Consider the following 16,321-nt stretch of genomic DNA (forward strand, 5'->3'; position numbering starts at 1 on the left):
AAGTCAAATAAACAGCACTTACTGTGGCAGAAAGGGACATTGGACAAATGGAGAACATCTCAATTGGCTCGTACCTGGTTAAATAAAATACAACTTTTGCAATGGAGAGAAAAATCAATCAATGATGGTGGACATTTTACTTGAACAGTTGGCTGTGCTGTGCTCAGTGAATAATAATCCCAGCGCCGGGAATCCAGAGGTTGGCCTTGGCAAGGACTCCACCACCCCCCCAATGGCAGGGTCAAGAGGGGGTACCATTGATGGCACCAAACCTCGCCACCGCTTCCTTCCTTATGCCAGATTCCTCAGCTGCTTGACGATCGAAACCTGCTCTCCAAGGGTCACTCTTCAGTCCCACCACCACCAGCTACGAGATGTCCCCCTCGGTCGCCGATCCAGAACTCACCGATTCACTCCAATCACTCGCTCAACGGCGGTCACCTGCCTCCTTATCACTCTTCTGTGGCTACTGCCATGGTCACTGTTCCTGTGAACCTCGCTCCTCCAACCGTGTTGAGGACTCGGTCTATGTTGAAGACATCACTTTGGAATCCTCTCCCATCCGTTCCTTTCCCAAGCTCCGAGTGAACCGTGCACAATTGGAGAATAGTGGTAACTCTTGTCTCTTACCACTTTGTGGGGGCAATGGATTCAGCGGTCGTGTCGCACCCCTCGGCAGAACCCCACCCCTCCTCTCACCCGGGGAAGTGAATGATCCGACCAGCACAGTGAACTCCACTCTGCAAGTCAGAGTCTCAAGTGCCCGCGCTAAATAAGTACATGCAGTCCCCGAGATACGAGCGTACGACTTGTGAACAGCCGTATGATGAACGAACCGCCTTGAGATGTTATTGTTTTTAACCATACGACTTGCAAACGTCTGGCTCTACTAACGAACTGAAGGGTGGAACTGTGTTATTAGGCGTAGCGATCCTCCTCGAAGAGATGCACCGAGTCCCAGCACCACGCGTGGTGCACACTGACAGTGAACCATTCGACTCAAGGTAAGTGAAAATAAAACTGACTATTTTTTTCACGTTACATAATTATGTTTTAGTCACTTTACAGTATTTATTACAGTATTACATCTAATTGTAGAATTTGTATTTTTATTTATGAGTTGTTGAACCATAACACATTTTATAACACTGACCCTATGTCCAATTAAATATTGAGCTCCGATATACGAACAAATCGACGAAAGGGTCTGAGGAAGGTAACCCGTCCGTAAGTTGAGGACTGCCCATACTGCATTACCACTCTGTTGGTGCTGTTTGTTGCTGGGCGCTTGACGTTTTGAGCCGTTGGGCCCTGCCCTCAGCATCGGTGTGTGCGTGAGTGACTCGTAGACTTGAATTCCAGGACTCATCAATGATCTCAATCCGTTCCTGATTTTGTGTGCCACACGCATGAATGACGACATCATGCGCAGTGTCCATTGGATAGGAGGGCAGTGGCACTCACCGAGGCCGAGTCAAACTCGGGGAGGACGACACCGATGTTGAGCAGTATACCAGCTACAGCACTCTGCAAGGCTCCCTTGTCAACAGTGGGCAGCGCAGAAACACACTGTACTGCGCCTCATCATCTATGCTCCCTGCCTTTACCAGCAGGCAGGAACCAGCGTGGTGCAGAATTGTCAAAGAGTCCCCGTCACTCACACGGCATGGGGGGTCGGGGGTGGGGCTCGCCCAGCAGAAGGGGGGGGGGGGCTTGAACGTGTGCACGTGATGTCATCCGCACTGCAGGGCAGAATGCAAATACCAGCTGCTCCATTCCACATTCCAACTCGCGCGCGCACACACACAAGAAGATCCCCCATGTTGTCTGAGCAGACGGTTGGGCCAAGTGCGATGAGCGAGCAGCACCTATGAAGGTCGCCACGGCAAACGAGGTGTGGGTGGCCAGCACCGCACCTGAACGCCTTTGTCTCCCCAGTGCCGTTTACACACCAGCCACTCATTTAAGGCCGAGTCAACCTCGGGGAGGACCAGGTCTAGGTCAGATGTTCATAAGCAATATGGGTTTTGAGTGGGGCAATTGAACTCGGGTTTCCATGTCCATAAACGATGTTCGCTAACCGCTGCGCCACCACTCCACGCTCACACGCCACGCGGCTCCGCGATCTGCCAGCACATTCCTCTGGGCCCCGACTCGAGGCCAGCCTCCCCTGGTTCTCTCTTCGGTCGGAATGACTCGGACATCACCGCACACATCCGATTTATGTCTCTTTTGCTTCTGTCCAAAAAATACACAGTTTGGCGTGCGGCTATTTGGAGCAAACTCGGCCACCTTCATTGGAAACATTTGGAGTTAAAGAATCGGCATGAATGTATGTACTTATATGTTTTATAGTTATGTATTTATCGTTACTTGCTTACCTTTTCTCTATTTGCCGAGCTGCCCCTTATGGGCGTCAGTGAAAAAGAGCTTCATAGCTCATCAGATTCCTCCAGGACAAAGAGAGATTCTGATTCTGAAACAGTCTTGAGACGGGCGTGTGCAGACACAGGCGATCTGTGTAATCGTAACGATAATAACGACCATGGTAGTGCCATTGTTATTAGCGCAATAATAACCCCGAAATATGTTGTTATTGATGTAATTTTTAAAAATGTCATTTCCGTGAAATCGTGGGAGCTCAGAGACAGAGCGAGCAGAGTGTGGGAGCTCTGCAAGCGGCGAGAGGGAAGCGGTGAGATGCGAGGGCGCGGGGGGAGAGTGGTCGGTGAGAGCGCGAGGGGGACGCAGGAGAGATGAGCGAGCGAGAGTGTTAGGGCGAGTGTTGTCGGCATTGACTCACGCCCACCGCTGATGGATGAACGATGACGCCTTCATTACATTAGCGCGAGCCGGAGAGGAGGGGCTGGGTGTGACTGAGGGGGGGGGGCTCTCCCCCCCGCTCCTTTTATCTCGAATCCTCATTGCTGCCTCGACCTCCCACCCTGTCCTTGGGTTTACCACTTCACGTGTCGGGGAGCGGTCAGCACGCTTCGATTCCCGCTCACAGTCAACATCAGTGACGATGATCTGAACCGGTCCTGGGCCTCCCCTATGTTGACTCAGCCTCAAATGAGGACCTGGTGCTGTGTGGGAGCATCGCTACTCGGGAGACAAAGGCGGCCGGATTTGGTGCTGGCCACCCACCCCCTCGTGTGCCGTGCCGGCCTTCATAGGTGCTCGCTAACAGCACTTGCCCCTACATTAGTTACGGCTACACGGGGGATATTTATATTTGTGACTGTGAGCGGCCTTACCCACTCTCCTAACAATCGCTATTTCGCGAAAAAGGAAATTATCCTCATTGTGTGTCAGGAGAGCCGAGCGAGCGAGCGGCATTCTCTCCGACCAAACAATATTCTTACTCCGTGCGCGCCGCTCGCAAAAACAAACGCTCCATTCTGCACCACCGCTCCACAATCACAGATCTCGACACCAACTCGAATCGTGTTTACATCTCCCCCGTGAGACCGCCCCACCCTCCCCGTGGATGATCGCGATTGGAGTCAGCTGCACGCGAGAGACGTTCAGCTGCCTGACGCGAGAGTCGTTCAGCTGCCTGACGCGAGAGACGTTCAGCTGCCTGACGCGAGAGTCGTTCAGCTGCCTGACGCGAGAGTCGTTCAGCTGCCTGACGCGAGAGACGTTCAGCTGCCTGACGCGAGAGTCGTTCAGCTGCCTGACGCGAGAGTCGTTCAGCTGCCTGACGCGAGAGTCGTTCAGCTGCCTGACGCGAGAGACGTTCAGCTGCCTGACGCGAGAGACGTTCAGCTGCCTGACGCGAGAGACGTTCAGCTGCCTGACGCGCGCGGGGACGGCAGCAACGCTGATCGCCACCGACTCGAACACCGCTCTCGATCGGATCGACACAAACCCCCGTCGCATTCAACAAAGACAACCCCCATATCGAGTAGGGCGAGCAACACCACAGTTCCTGCATCAAACTTAACAATTATATTATTAGCAATTGTAAAATGATGAATCTGATTTCAACAACCGTCTCATCTGAACTGCATGGCTGTGTTAATCATCTGGCTACATTACTCATCGGGTTAAGGACGCATCACAGAAGCTTGTTTTTCTCTTCTATACCAAAGTCTCGTTAACTCCGAACAATTATATTAAAGTAGCGCTGCTGCTGCACAGAGCACAACCTCAGTCGATGCTGGAATCCCCCTGCTGCTGCTGCAGCTGCTGCTGCTGTCGCATCTGGAGTGCAGCCCCCCCCCCCCAGCTCCGACCTCGCTGCTGCTGCTGCTGCAGCTGCTGCTGCTGCTGCAGCTGCTGCTGCTGCACCGAACTTCGCGTTGAGAGTGAAGCAGCCGTCGGGGTGATTCATGGTCTTGGCAAACGAGGCCGCGGCGCTTGAGAGCCGCTGCCATTACCCCGCTAAGACAAAGATCCCCCGTATAGCTCAACATGTTGGGGCAGGTGCCGTCAGCGAGCACCCGGGAAGATCAGCCCGGACGCCTTTGTCTCCCCAGTGCGTTCATTGACGCGCCGATGTTTACACGCCGCACCGAATGCGAAGTAACTCCAGGGTCGCTCCCGGACGGTCGAGCGACTCGCCGCCGATGTGCGCCGTGGCCAGGGGGTCGCGCACGCATCGCTGCAGGGCGGCGCTGACGCCGGCAGCGATGAGTGGCGTCGCGGGGGGGGCATCAGGCTCCCACACATCGGACAACGCTCTCTCGAAACGCATGTTTGGAAGAAGTGGAGGGAGGGAGGGAGCGTCATGGAACTGAACCGAATAAACGAGACATTGCCGCCCTCAACAAAAACAACCAATTAGACATCCGGGCAATACACACCGAACAAAAATCCTGAAGAAGTGGGAGCCTCTGCCCCCCCTCCCCCCCGGCACGCACGGCACACGCACAGAGATGGACGACGGCGGCCAGCCTCATTACAGCCAATTACATCTCCCCAGTCGCGGGTCTCAATCACAATGAATCAGCCTCCTCCTCCTGAACTCCGGCCGCCCTCTCCACCCCTCCCGGCCACTCCCTCGCGCCAGGCCAGGCGCAGTGCAGCGGCAGGGGACCGGGGCTAAGAGAACCTCTCTCCTCGTGTGTGTGTGCACCAAACAAACATGGACACGTCCCTCAGGCAGCCCGAGCCGCTCACCAGCGCCGCGCAGTTCATTTCACAACGCAGCAACACGGCGAGCAGATCTCGGTACTGAGTAATTCCCGGACCGTGCCGGTTCAATCGGGGTCGGGTGGACCGGTGGCTACCCTGGTGGGCACAGTGTGAACTACCCTGGCGGACACACTGTGAACTACCCTGGTGGGAACACCGTAAACTACCCTGGTGGCTACCCTGGTGGGCACACCGTGAACTACCCTGGTTGCTACCCTGGTGGGCACACCGTGAACTACCCTGGTGGGCACAGCGTGAGCTCCGGGACGCGTCCTCTGCCACTCTTCCCCTGGTCACTGGTCCTGCGAGCTTCACTCACAGATTCACTCGGCCACTCGTGTGGAGGACTCGGGATAGCAGCCTGACCACGCGCTGTGTCCCACCACGACCCCACTGCAGGTCAAAACAAGACACTCACCCACTCACCCACCCACCCACCCACTCACCCACCCACTCACTCACCCACCCACACACTCACCCAATCACTCACCCACCACACTGCAGGTCAAAACAAGACACTCACCCACTCACTCACCCACTCACCCACCTACTCACCCACACACACCCACTCTCACTCACCTACCCACTCACCCACCCACCCACTCACCCACCCACTCAATCACTCACCAGACTTCAGGTCAAAACCATACACTAATCACACACTCGCCCATTAAGCTACTCACTCACCAGCCACTCACCCACACACCCACTCTCACTCACCTACCCACTCACCCATCCACCCACTCACCCACCCACTCAATCACTCACCAGACTTCAGGTCAAAACAATACACTAATCACACACTCGCCCATTAAGCTACTCACTCACCAGCCACTCACCCACACACCCACTCTCACTCACCTACCCACTCACCCATCCACCCACTCACCCACCCACTCAATCACTCACCAGACTTCAGGTCAAAACAATACACTAATCACACACTCGCCCATTAAGCTACTCACTCACCAGCCACTCACCCACACACCCACTCTCACTCACCAGCCACTCACCACACTGCAAGGCACACGACCTCGGTCTCCTCTCTGCTTCTTCCTCCCACTGCTCCACTTTGGAATTCCCTTCTCCCATCACCGTCTCTTTCCCCAAACTCTCATTATAATAACAGCCTTGCTCAATTCAAGAGACGCGTTACACTATCTATCTAATCTGTTACAACATTGATAGTGATGTTTGTTGCTGGCTGCTTAACGTTTTGAGCCTGTGCTAATCAAATGTTCGCAACATATAAAGATATCAAAATCTCCATTGTCTATCACTGCCTTCACTCGGGAAATTGTTGGCGCCGGTTCTGGCAGCATTTTTTCCTCCGTGGGCGCTACAAATTCGGCTCCAGCGAGTTGATCTTCCACGATCGGCACGGAGCACGAAGACGACATCGCGACATTGTTACGGAAAATCTCGCGTGCGAAGGGGAGGGGGAGCTGGAACAAATATCCACTGCGGATGATTCACGGAGGGTCCGTCACGGAGGGTCCGTCACGGAGGGTCCGTCACGCTCATCAAGAGCAACAAGCTCGAGGCGCTATCGAGTGTCGGGCTTAGGAGCAATTAATTAGGTGCCGGGGGTGGGGGGCTTTGTACAGTGCTTCTTGGGGCCCGTAAATAACCTCTAAGCCCGAGGGTACAGGCTCGGACAGGCAGGGGGGGGGGCTGTTGAGTAGAAGTCACGACCCCAGAGACACCTCTCAGGTTTTCCCCAGCACGAAGCTTCACCCTCCCGTCACTTCTCTTCCCAAGCTCTTTACTCACTCACTCACTCAACCACCCACTCATTCACCTGCCCTTTCACTCACCCAGTCACTCACCCACCCATTCATTCACCTGCTCTCTCACTCACCCAGTCACTCACCCACCCACTCACCCACCCACTCACCCACCCACTCAGTCACTCAACCACCCACTCATTCACCTGCCCTCTCACTCACCCAGTCACTCACCCACCCATTCATTCGCCTGCTCTCTCACTCACCCAGTCACTCACCCACCCACTCAGTCTCCCGCTCACTCACTCACCCAGTCACTCAACCACCCACTCATTCACCTGCCCTCTCACTCACCCAGTCACTCACCCACCCATTCATTTGCCTGCTCTCTCACTCACCCAGTCACTCACCCACCCACTCAGTCTCCCGCTCACTCACTCACCCAGTCACTCAACCACCCACTCATTCACCTGCCCTCTCACTCACCCAGTCACTCACCCACCCATTCATTCACCTGCTCTCTCACTCACCCAGTCTCTCAACCACCCACTCATTCACCTGCTCTCTCACTCACCCAGTCACTCACCCAGTCACTCACCCACCCACTCAGTCTCCCGCTCACTCACACACTTATCCAAAAAGACAAAGATAGAAAGATCACCCTTATCATTTTAACAGACTGTTGGAGCAAGCGCTGTTAGCGAGCGCCTATGAAGGCCGGCACGGCGCACGATGGGATGGGTGACCAGCACTACGCCCGATCGCCTTTGTCTCCCCAATGCTGATGTTTACAAACTGCACCAGAAACTAATTTAATGCTAAGTCAACCTAGGGGAGGCCCAGGACCTGTTTAGATAATCGCCTCTGGTGTTGGCCATGAACGGGAATCGAACTTAGGTGACCGAGTTTGTAGCACAGAGCACTAACCGCTCCCTAACACCTACTCCGCTTCTAACTCACCCACTCACCCACCCACCCACGTCACACTCACAGTACAATTGGAATTTGGATTTTAAAAAATGACGTCACAAGAGAGGACCATGGGACACGGTCAAGAATGATAACGGAGTGTCAGCCTAGGAGATGGAGCAATGAAATCAGTCATGTGCAGGGGGCTGGGTGGGCGGTTGATCCGCAGAATCGTGAGAGGTGGCGGTGGCTTGTGGAGGCCTTCATCCAGCAGTGGATTGACCATGGCTGATGAGGATATGAAATGAAAACAAAATTCCCACAGCCCAATTCAGCTGTCACAGGTAACGTGATCCCCACTGCCTCTTCACGCAAACAGATTCCATCACGTGGTTCAATAAAAAAATAAAGTTCGCCCTCTGGCCAAATCCTCCTGCTCCCCCTCCGCCCCCCCTCCCTCCACTGTGTGTGATGCTGATGCTGTGTGCGGCGACACTGGCGACGTTGACTCCCGCAGCGTTAACCAGGGCGGCCTGCTGGAATTCGAATCTCTGTGCCCCCAGCCGACCGGCAGCACCAACGAGGCGGATCGATGGCGCAAAAAGCTAAAATAAAATTACGGACGCGAGCAAATAAATAGCAATCACGAGATGACACGTCAACGACGGGAGGGCTCACCTCCCCACACGCGCGTCAGCGACCCGTGGCGAGCGGCCACACGCCTCGTCAGCCTCGCCATCACCGGCTCTGACGCGCGGCGGTTCCGAGGCGATGAGAATTGGTCCCAGCCAAAGTGCCCAACATCGCACATCACCAGCAAGGGAGATTTATTTTCCAGCGACGGAGCGGCCGAGGATATTTAAATTTCACTTTCACTCTCAGCTGCTGCTGTGGGGGAGGCGCTGGGGTGCGGCAGGGGTGGGTGGAGGAGACGCGGATTACTTCCAAATGAAAGTAATCCGCGAAAGTAATCCGAAAAAAGTAATCATTCCCTCCGCCACGGTGGAACCTAAGTAGCTCAATTAATCATCAGACAATTATCCTCTTTGCCAGATCCAATCCTTCACATTAAATATACACGCAATTATTGTACACATCCCATCCCCATCAGCGACCTGCCTTCCGCAAGTACATCATTTCCCCAGCAAACACTCTGGACCCGTTTGTTGGCGAGCTACCAGATGGTTATTGTGAGACGTGGGACCTATTGTTGTTGTGGGGAACGTAAACATCAAAATAAATAATCGGCCAAAAAACCTCATTGCACAATCGCTGTGTGTCGTTTCGTACGCTGCGCTACATCATCGCCACCGTCGCTGTGCCGGCTATTACATCACACGGGGGGGGGGGGGGGGGGCTCGTGTGGCTCACGGAGCCCCAGGCATTGAAGCGTCTCCCAATAACGGCGAATCCCCGCGTTGCCGCACTGTCTGTAACGATTATCCCAATCACCGATTTATGCAAAACACAGACCCACCCCCCGCTCCACGTGCCCCCTTCGGCCCAGGTCCACACCGCAGCGACGAGGCAGCCCCGGCGAGGGCTCCTCTGCTGAGCGTGACGAGTCGACGACGGTCGTGGTGTTGGGGAACATCGCGTCGATGCCTCGGCAGCGGCATGCGCATCCCGAACGAAGCGGTGGAATCTTTCACGACCACCGCGAAGCAGACGGTGCCAAGTGAAGTCAGCATTCGCCAGGCCGGCCTCCTGCCAGATTCGAATTCGTGAACTTCTGCGCAACAAGCGACGTACGAAGCGCTACCGCCGAGCCGCGCCGCCGCCCAATTGAGCGTGCAGATGAGAACTCGAGAGAGCAGCACCCCGCCGCGAGTACAGCGATGCAGCAAAGATGAGAGCACGAACGACCAAGTATAATCGGAGCAACAAGCTGTGGTGTAAGACCCTCCACCACCCGACAAAACCACATTCGAGTGTCGTGTGAACGTGCGTTTAAAGCACCGATTACTGTTGTTGCAGGGAGCTGATCAAAGATTCTCACGACCACGTTTATCCATTGGATTGGCGACGTTTCGCAAGAAACTGCGTCGAACATCCTCAGGAAAATAATAAAACCCAGGAGTTCAAACTCATAGTCCCTGGTGAGAGAGCAAGGCGGGTGCGAGCGGATTCTCTGTTTAGCTTCAACATAGTGCTGCTTGTTGCTGGCCCCTCGGCATTGTTGGGCCGGCGCTTGGCAACGACATAACAACAACAACCACCACCACCACAACCACCACAACGGGAGGGCTCTCCTGGAAGCCAGAGGCGTCTCTCCCTCCCGGGGGTCTGCGGGGAGTGTGGTGGTGGGAGGTGGTGGGTGCGCGATGATTCGGGGTAAGCAGCGATGGCTTTGACCTTCGACTGTGACACCCGAATAATTGTTTCTGGGGAAGCTCTCGAGTCGAGCGAACCAAGTTTGGGGATAAACCCGAGCAGACATTCTCGCCATCTCCCACAGGCAAAGCCTGACTCACGCTCCGCTGCATGTACAGTGGGGGATGGGACAGCGCTGTGGTGAATGTTGTCGTACTCGAGTAGTATTATTATTAAGCCTGTTTACCCAGGAAAGCCTCAATGAGTCTCAAGACTCCTTTTCAGGAGAGTCCTGCCAAGTGTTCACAGTAGGGGGGCGGCGATGTTGCTGCTGCTGCTGCTGTGTGTGGTCCTAATTGAGTGATTTGCAGGTTATTTTGCAGCATTGGAACGTTTGGCCCAATACCGGTTACACTGAGAGAGTGCCTCTTAGCTATGGAGGGAAACCCAGAGGACGTCCACCGCACACGCCGGGTTCACGGACGCCCTTGCTGTACTGTCACCCCACATCCCAGCGGGTTGCGAGCTTCATGCATCTCTCGGTGACCCATTAACCCGTGTGCGACGTGGCCAGGCAATGATGACGAGTGATGTTCCACGCGTCGCTCCATTCGCATTTCCTCTGGAGCCGCGAGCTCCGACTGGCGGCCCTTCTCAGCCAGGAGTGAAAATTCCACATTCTTACTCCCGGCACCATACCCGTCACGAAACAAACCTCACCAACGTCCCACAAAGTGGTACCAATTTTATTCACCCCATAGAGAGAGAGACGGTGATCTGAACGAAACCGAGATGATGCACGGGGAGAGCGCATCGTTTGCAGGGCGAGTATCTCGTGCCGTAGCTGATTTGGGAGTGAGGCCCCGTAACGATCTGATCAATTGTACGTCAAAAAGAACCCTCCACCACCCGACACGCAGCCAAGCAGCCAAGCACGTGGAATGTCCACGTGGGGTAGGCGGGCTCTGGTCACGCACGAGCCTTGCGCGAGCGAGACGCGGTGGCAAGGATCGCACTCAGCGCCGTCGCTGCCCCCCTGCGCACACGCGCGACCATTCCATGCGTTTGGTTGCGTCGGGTTGGTGGAAGGGCCCCACGACACAAACGTGGTCAGATGATTAGGCGCAATCAGCGCCATCGCCCACACACAGAGCGGAGTGAAACCCCGCAGGAGGCCCGGGCCCCGCGGTGTCGGGGGCTCTGAGATGCGCCGCGAACCTCGCGGCTGCTGCTGCTGCTGCCGCCGCTTTGATGCGAGCGGCGAGCAAAGTGGAGAGCGGCAAAAACACAACCCGGATACCGATTAAATAATTAATTAATGCTGCCGCTGCCACCCCCGCCACGGCACTTCTCCTCCACCCCCTCATCCCCACCCAACCAAAAGACAAAGACCCCCGCATTGCCTCGACAGACTCGTGGGGCAAGTGCTGTTTGCGAGTAGCACCTACGAAAAGGCAGGCACGGCACTCGAGAGGGCGGATGGCCACCCACAAGCCCGGCCGCCTTTGTCTCTTCAGTGGCGATGTTAACACACCACTACACCAGGTACTCGTTTGAGGCTGATACGACCTAGTGGAGGCCCAGGACCGGTTCAGATAATCCTCACTGGTTTTGAACGTGAACGAGCATTGATTTCCGGGTTCGTAGCGCAGTACGCTAACCACTACCCTACCGCTCTCCACCCACCCACCCACCCACCCGCTCCCCACCCACTCACCCTCCCACCATGCAGAAAAAAGCCATATCTGGCTCGCCATCCTCGCTGCACTTGTGGGAACAATTTGAGGGAGGGAGGAGGTGGAAGAGAGGGAAGGAGGGAGGAGGGGGAGGAGGAGAGAGATTTCGTGAATCCCTTTCATAAAATGCGAGCGCTGGAAGGGGTCTGCGCCGTCTGCCATCCAGTGCACTGGAGGCGAGGGTTGGTGGACCACGTAGAGATTTATTTAACGAATAATTCAGATTGACCAGATTACAGTATTTTCGTTTGTAAGAGGGACCTCCCTGAGTCACCACAATCACAAAAACGAAAAGCAAAAAGATGAAAGTTAGACAAGAGCCGCTGAGTAAACCTCTCGGAAGGTTCCCCCCCCCCCCCCAGGTTATCGGGTTCCCAAACACGAATCCAGACACCTCCTTCCAACAGCGATTGTCCAAATATCCGAATGCAGGGCCCCCTCCTGTATACGGGTCACGAGTTACAAGATTGAATTGCTATTATCATGATCATAATTACGCTATCATTACAATGATAGTAACAGTACAATGATAATAACAGTGAGACTCGGACTCACAAAGGGACCGATACACTTCAATAGAGGCCGAAAGGCTCGCAGAGACATGGACTTAATTTCGAGCCTTAGATTTACTTGAGACCTGACTACATATGTAATAAAAAGGACTCAGACACTTCTCGCTGACTCCGTGTCCTTTATTTGGGGTTCGCGTTCTCCTTCCCACACGGCACTCCTCCTGAGACTCTCTCCCTGGCAGCCCCACATCTGCCTTCGCTCCCGTAGCCTTCCACGCTCCTGCAGCTCCGCTGCAGGCTCTTGGTACAGCCCTCTGGCTGCTCCCCCAGCAGCTCCATCGCTGCTCCCTGTTCCTCCGTGCGTGGCGATCTCGCCACCTCCCAATGTCAGCCCTTCGTGGCCTCTATGGCTATCTCGCCATTTCCTACCTCAGCCCTTCGTGGCCTCTGTGGCTATCTCGCCACTTCCTACCTCAATCCTCCACTCTCTCTTCCACCCCGCTGGCTGGCGCCGTCATGAGCCCCTCAGCCACCAGGCTGAGGCACGGCGACCACCCAACGTGTTCACCACCCTTCACTCCCCCGACTGACCCAGATAGCTTCCTGTCTCCCCGCTATAACTTCTCCCCCACGTCACCCTGACTCCTCCCTCTCGGATCGTCATATCCGCCCCGCCCATTTACGCCCGCATTACACATACATAGAGGCCTATAGAATCACAGGGATCCACATATTTGCATAGAGACCCATAGACACGCACAGAGACCCACGGACTCACACGGAGACCCATAAACTCGCATAGAGGCCCATAGATTCACATAGAGACCCATAGACACGCACAGAGACCCACGGACTCACACGGAGACCCATACACTCGAATAGAGGCCCATAGATTCACATAGAGACCCATAGACACGCACAGAGACCCACGGACTCACACGGAGACCCATAAACTCGCATAGAGGCCCATAGATTCGCACAGAGACCCACGGACTCACACAGAGACCCATAAACTCGCATAGAGGCCCATAGATTCACATAGAGACCCACGGACTCACACAGAGACCCATAAACTCGCATAGAGGCCCATAGATTCGCACAGAGACCCACGGACTCACACAGAGACCCATAAACTCGCATAGAGGCCCATAGATTCACATAGAGACCCACGGACTCACACAGAGACCCATAAACTCGCATAGAGGCCCATAGACACGCACAGAGACCCACATGGACAGCACTGCTGGCAGGGGGGTTGGGAAGCGCTATCGGTCTGGGCGTGACTTTGCTCCACGCTCGCACTAAGTTTAGAGCGAGGGCTCCCACAAATAGCGGAGGGGGGGAGGAGATGCAGAGAGAGGGAGAGGAGGGAGGTTGCGATTTGAACGTCGGCTGAATTCATGGAAATGAAAAATACAACACGTAACGCGTAGGAGGCCTTGCGGCTCCGACACGCCGAGCCGGGCCGCTACAGTGAGTCTATGATCTCATGGTAGTTACCAGTGACTTACATAGAGACCCACTGATTCTCATAGAGACCCACAGCCTCACAAAGAAGGACATGTCAAAGTGATGTCTATGTACTGTACGCGAGATAAGAATACAACTGAATTCATGTCAGAAGTATTTTTATGGTGCGAGTTTCCAGGGCCGTCCTCTGAAAAGCGGCGGTGGTGTATTGTTAGCTTCAGGTTGATTGATCACTCGGCAAAGACGCCCTGCTTCGGCTTAGCAGACGTTTGGCGAAAGTAGTGTTCGCGAGCAGGAGCGCTCATGGAGGCTGGGTCGGTACACGAGGGGGTGGGTGGCCAGCACTCATTCCCTTTTGTGTCCCTAGTGGCAATGCGTACACATCACACTACGTCCTCACATCGCTCCTCATATACAAACACACGCATGCAGACACGCACACAGACGCACACGGTTGGCTACGTACGGTACGAAAGAAGTTCAACACATAGGCATCCATGGAACTCCTCAGCCCCGCGTGTTTTTCTCAAAGGCAGTGTCGCACGGTCACCGCTCCGGGGGAGCACAAAACAAACGAGGACGCGTGGCACGTGGCAGCGTAGAGCGAGCGCTCGCTCCTCACAGCGGCGAGCGGCCTGGGCTTGCTCGGCAAGGAAGAGATTTCCGAGCACGGGCAACGTGCGGACAGCACGCAGCAGCGACGAGACAGCCGGCGACGAGACAGCCGGCGACAAGACAGCCGGCGACGAGAAGCCGCGCTGTGGGCAGCATCTCCATCACCACGGCCCGTTCGGTCATCACTCACCATCATCATTACAATCTGAATTACCAAAATTAAAATTCAACGTCCATCATGACACGCATCAAGGTTTACACCTACCACATGGGGATGTCAGCAATCGCCATCACAATCGTTGTCATCATCACAATCGTTGTCATCATCACAATTGCAATTGTCGTGGTGGTAGTGATCGTGGTCGTAGTGGTGGTTGTGGTGGTGGTGATCATGGTGGTGGTGATCGTGGTGGTGGTGATCGTGGTGGTGGTGGTCGTGATGGTGGTCGTGGTGATTGTGTTGGTGTTGATCGTGTTGGTGGTGATCGTGTTGGTGTTGGTGGTGGTGTTGGTGTTGGTAGTCCTCGCCGTACCAGGTTGGCGTTGCTGCGGTTGGAGTCGTCCTCGGGGAAGGGCACATAGACGGCGAGGGCGAGGCAGTTGGCGAAGATGGTGAGGAGGATGAGGATGTCAAACGGTCTGCGAGGCCACGGGTCAAGGAGTCGTGACCATCGATCGGAGAAAGTTTAAAAATCTAAACCATCACAAGCGACCAGACCGACGCATCAACCAACTGAACCAAAATGGTCCAACTCCCACGTGACCGACATGAAGTGGCAAGGGAGTCATCCAGCAGTAGACTCATTTTGTAAACACAGTTGCTCCGCAACAAGAAGAACCTTGATTGGGTTCCAGACTCAGGTCCCTTTGTGCCGCCTGTGTATTCTCCCCTTGTTAGGCATTGGTTTTCTCCGGGTTCTGCTGTTTCCTCCCACAGCTAAAACAATGGAATTGGCATTGGCCAAACATCCCAATGCTGAAAGATGATGACCTGCAAATGGCTCAAGTGTATTGCACTTAGCGACGTCGCCGACTTGGCGAAGCCTTCCTCAAAACGAGTCTGGAGGCTTCCCTCGGTGATGGAGCGTGGCCATAATAATAATAATAGCGACGACGTCAAGAAGAGGCGTGCAGCGTAGCGACCAGCTTAGCGACCAGCTTAGCGACCGGCGCCCGGCCACCGTGAACTCTGCCCGCTGAGTTGGAGGGTGGTTCGCGGGCAGCAGCCGAAGGGTTAACGCACGCGGCACGACAGCTGTGCACCATCACAGCCCCGAGTCGCACGAACTTCGCCTTTCAAAGCGATTTAATCGCAGCGCACGGCTCTGCGGAAATAGCCGGGCCGATGTAATTGTGGTAATTAGCAGAGGCACGCGGAGCAGCAAAAAAACACGAGGGAGCTCAACTCGGCACGGGCACAGGGCCCGGGAAGGTCAGCGCCGTCGCTCGCTGCGGCCATCCGACCACCGCCACCGTGGTCAACCATAACCAACCTGATCAACCGCCATCAATCGTTATCGCCATCCTTCACTCGCCATTAACTACTGTGATCACGCACTACAAATCATCAACCAATAATCATCATCGTCATAATCATAATCATCATTTAATCACTATTATTATCCATTATTATAATAAATCAAAATAAGTTTGCATCATTCAACCACCACCATCATGATTATGCTGGATGAAGGTTCTGCATCATCATTGTCATCATCATCAGTATCGTAAGCCATGTTGGTCAACTGCTAGATGAAAGCCTTGCCATCATTATGTCATTATCTATCCACTACTGGATGAAGGCTTCCCCCACGATTATAATCATCAGTAGTCACTGTCTTTCTTCATTGCCTTCATTGGCGTTCAGGTGTGTGTGTGTCATCCGCACGTCATCACC

The 16,321-nt window shown here is 54.7% G+C and overlaps 1 protein-coding gene across 1 annotated transcript in view; it reads right to left on the bottom strand.

Annotated features, from left to right (window-relative positions):
• Positions 1–15,057, bottom strand: part of LOC133349342 (voltage-dependent L-type calcium channel subunit alpha-1D-like) — a 180,603-nt gene extending 165,546 nt beyond the window's left edge. Inside the window, 1 exon segment of the mRNA XM_061562693.1 lies at positions 14,958–15,057. The gene's annotated coding sequence lies outside the window, so the exon portion shown is untranslated.
• Positions 15,058–16,321: the final 1,264 nt, after the last annotated feature.

Source organism: Lethenteron reissneri, chromosome 30 (assembly GCF_015708825.2).
Source record: "Lethenteron reissneri isolate LAM-NWPU_2019-01 chromosome 30, ASM1570882v1, whole genome shotgun sequence".
Taxonomy (NCBI): domain Eukaryota; kingdom Metazoa; phylum Chordata; class Hyperoartia; order Petromyzontiformes; family Petromyzontidae; genus Lethenteron; species Lethenteron reissneri.